Genomic DNA, 4,140 nt, shown 5'->3' with positions numbered 1-4,140 from the left:
AATGCTTGTGATTTTTGCACATTAATTTTGTATCCTGAGACTTTGCTGAAGTTGCTTATCAGCTTAAGGAGATTTTGGGCTGAGACGATGGGGTTTTCTAAATATACAATCATGTCATCTGCAAACAGGGACAATTTGACTTCTTCTTTTCCTAACTGGATACCCTTGATTTCTTTCTCTTGCCTGATTGCCCTAGCCAGAACTTCCAACACTATGTTGAATAGGAGTGGTGAGAGAGGGCATCCCTGTCTTGTGCCAGTTTTCAAAGGGAATTTTTCCAGTTTTTGCCCATTCAGTATGATATTAGCTGTGGGTTTGTCATAAATAGCTCTTATTATTTTGAGGTACGTTCCATCAATACCGAATTTATTGAGCGTTTTTAGCATGAAGGGCTGTTGAATTTTGTCAAAAGCCTTTTCTGCATCTATTGAGATAATCATGTGGTTCTTTTCTTTGGTTCTGTTTATATGCTGGATTACATTTATTGATTTGCGAATGTTGAACCAGCCTTGCATCCCAGGGATGAAGCCCACTTGATCATGGTGGATAAGCTTTTTGATGTGCTGCTGAATCCGGTTTGCCAGTATTTTATTGAGAATTTTTGCATCGATGTTCATCAGGGATATTGGTCTAAAATTCTCTTTTTTTGTTGTGTCTCTGCCAGGCTTTGGTATCAGGATGATGTTGGCCTCATAAAATGAGTTAGGGAGGATTCCCTCTTTTTCTATTGATTGGAATAGTTTCAGAAGGAATGGTACCAGCTCCTCCTTGTACCTCTGGTAGAATTCAGCTGTGAATCCATCTGGTCCTGGACTTTTTTTGGTGGGTAGGCTATTAATTGTTGCCTCAATTTCAGAGCCTGCTATTGGTCTATTCAGGGATTCAACTTCTTCCTGGTTTAGTCTTGGGAGAGTGTAAGTGTCCAGGAAATTATCCATTTCTTCTAGATTTTCTAGTTGATTTGCGTAGAGGCGTTTATAGTATTCTCTGATGGTTGTTTGTATTTCTGTGGGGTGGGTGGTGATATCCCCTTTATCATTTTTTATTGCGTCTATTTGATTCCTCTCTCTTTTCTTCTTTATTAGTCTTGCTAGCGGTCTGTCAATTTTGTTGATCTTTTCAAAAAACCAACTCCTGGATTCATTGATTTTTTGGAGGGTTTTTTGTGTCTCTATCTCCTTCAGTTCTGCTCTGATCTTAGTTATTTCTTGCCTTCTGCTAGCTTTTGAATGTGTTTGCTCTTGCCTCTCTAGTTCTTTTAATTGTGATGTTAGAGTGTCAATTTTAGATCTTTCCTGCTTTCTCTTGTGGGCATTTAGTGCTATAAATTTCCCTCTACACACTGCTTTAAATGTGTCCCAGAGATTCTGGTATGTTGTATCTTTGTTCTCATTGGTTTCAAAGAACATCTTTATTTCTGCCTTCATTTCATTATGTACCCAGTAGTCATTCAGGAGCAGGTTGTTCAGTTTCCATGTAGTTGAGCGGTTTTGATTGAGTTTCTTAGTCCTGAGTTCTAGTTTGATTGCACTGTGTTCTGAGAGACAGTTTGTTATAATTTCTGTTCTTTTACATTTGCTGAGGAGTTCTTTACTTCCAATTATGTGGTCAATTTTGGAATAAGTGCGATGTGGTGTTGAGAAGAATGTATATTCTGTTGATTTGGGGTGGAGAGTTCTATAGATGTCTATTAGGTCAGCTTGGTGCAGAGATGAGTTCAATTCCTGGATATCCTTGTTAACTTTCTGTCTCGTTGATCTGTCTAATGTTGACAGTGGAGTGTTGAAGTCTCCCATTATTATTGTATGGGAGTCTAAGTTTCTTTGTAAGTCTCTAAGGACTTGCTTTATGAATCTGGGTGCTCCTGTATTGGGTGCATATATATTTAGGATAGTTAGCTCTTCCTGTTGAATCGATCCCTTTACCATTATGTAACGGCCTTCTTTGTCTCTTTCGATCTTTGATGGTTTAAAGTCTGTTTTATCAGAGACTAGGATTGCAACCCCTGCTTTTTTTTTGTTCTCCATTTGCTTGGTAGATCTTCCTCCATCCCTTTATTTTGAGCCTATGTATGTCTCTGCATGTGAGATGGGTCTCCTGAATACAGCAGACTGATGGGTCTTGACTCTTTATCCAGTTTGCCAGTCTGTGTCTTTTCACTGGAGCATTTAGTCCATTTACATTTAAGGTTAATATTGTTATGTGTGAACTTGATCCTGCCATTATGATATTAACTGGTTATTTTGTTCGTTAGTTGATGCAGTTTCTTCCTAGCCTCGATGGTCTTTACATTTTGGCATGTTTTTGCAATGGCTGGTACCAGTTGTTCCTTTCCATGTTTAGGGCTTCCTTCAGGGTCTCTTGTAAGGCAGGCCTGGTGGTGACAAAATCTCTAAGCATTTGCTTATCTGTAAAGGATTTTATTTCTCCTTCACTTATGAAACTTAGTTTGGCTGGATATAAAATTCTGGGTTTAAAATTCTTTTCTTTAAGAACGTTGAATATTGGCCCCCACTCTCTTCTGGCTTGTAGAGTTTCTGCCAAGAGATCTGCTATTAGTCTGATGGGCTTCCCTTTGTGGGTAACCCGACCTTTCTCTCTGGCTGCCCTTAAGAATTTTTCCTTCATTTCAACTTTGGTGAATCTGACAATTATGTGTCTTGGAGTTGCTCTTCTTGAGGAGTATCTTTGCGGCGTTCTCTGTATTTCCTGAATTTGAATGTTGGCCTGCCCTACTAGTTTGGGGAAGTTCTCCTGGATGATATCCTGGAGAGTGTTTTCCAACTTGGATCCATTTTCCCCCTCACTTTCAGGCACCCCAATCAGACATAGATTTGGTCTTTTTACATAATCCCATACTTCTGTAGGCTTTGTTCATTTCTTTTTCTTCTTTTTTCTTTTGGTTTCTCTTCTCGCTTCATTTCATTCATTTGATCCTCAATCGCTGATACTCTTTCTTCCAGTTGATCGAGTCGGTTACTGAAGCTTGTGCATTTGTCACATATTTCTCGTGTCATGGTTTTCATCTCTGTCATTTCGTTTATGACCTTCTCTGCATTAATTAGTCTAGCTGTCAATTCTTCCACTCTTTTTTCAACATTTTTAGTTTCTTTGCGCTGGGTACATAATTCCTCCTTTAGCTCTGAGAAGTTTGATGGACTGAAGCCTTCTTCTCTCATCTCGTCAAAGTCATCCTCTGACCAGCTTCGATCCGTTGCTGGCGATGGGCTGCACTCCTTTGCAGGGGAAGATGCACTCTTATTTTTTGAATTTCCAGCTTTTCTGCCCTGCTTTTTCCCCATCTTTGTGGTTTTATCTGTCTCTGGTCTTTGATGATGGTGACATACTGATGGGGTTTTGGTATAGGTGTCCTTCCTGTTTGATAGTTTTCCTTCTGACAGTCGGGACCCTCAGCTATAGGTCTGTTGGAGATTGCTTGAGGTCCACTCCAGACCCTGTTTGCCTGGGTATCAGCAGCAGAGGTTGCAGAAGTTAGAATATTGCTGAACAGCAAGTGTACCTGTCTGATTCTTACTTTGGAAGCTTCCTCTCAGGGGTGTACTCCACCCTGTGAGGTGTGGGGTGTCAGACTGCCCCTAGTGGGGGATGTCTCCCAGTTAGGCTACTCAGGGGTCAGGGACCCACTTGAGCAGGCAGTCTGTCCGTTCTCAGATCTCAACCTCTGTGTTGGGAGATCCACTGCTCTCTTCGAAGGTGTCAGACACAGTCGTTCGCGTCTGCTCAGGCCTCTGCTGCTTCCCCTGTTGTTTCTTAGCTGAGCCCTGCCCCCAGAGGTGGAGTCTATAGGGACAGGCAGGTTTCCTTGAGCTGCTGTGAGCTCCACCCAGTTCGAGCTTCCCAGCAGCTTTGTTTACCTACGTAAGCCTCAGCAATGGCGGGCGCCCCTCCCCCAGCCTCGCTGCTGCCTTGCGGTTAGATCGCGGCAGACTGCTGTGTTAACAATGAGGGAGGCTCCGTGGGCGTGGGACCCTCCCGGCCAGGTGAAGGATATATTCTTCTGGTGTGCCCGTTTGCTTAAAGCGCGGTATTGGGGTGGAAATTACCCGATTTTCCAGGTGTTGTGTGTCTCAGTTCCCCTGGCTAGGAAAAGGGATTCCCTTCCCCCTTGCGCTCCCCAGG

The sequence above is a fragment of the Rhinopithecus roxellana genome, chromosome 6 (assembly GCF_007565055.1).
Source record: "Rhinopithecus roxellana isolate Shanxi Qingling chromosome 6, ASM756505v1, whole genome shotgun sequence".
NCBI classification, from domain to species: domain Eukaryota; kingdom Metazoa; phylum Chordata; class Mammalia; order Primates; family Cercopithecidae; genus Rhinopithecus; species Rhinopithecus roxellana.
This window is presented reverse-complemented; position numbering follows the sequence as displayed.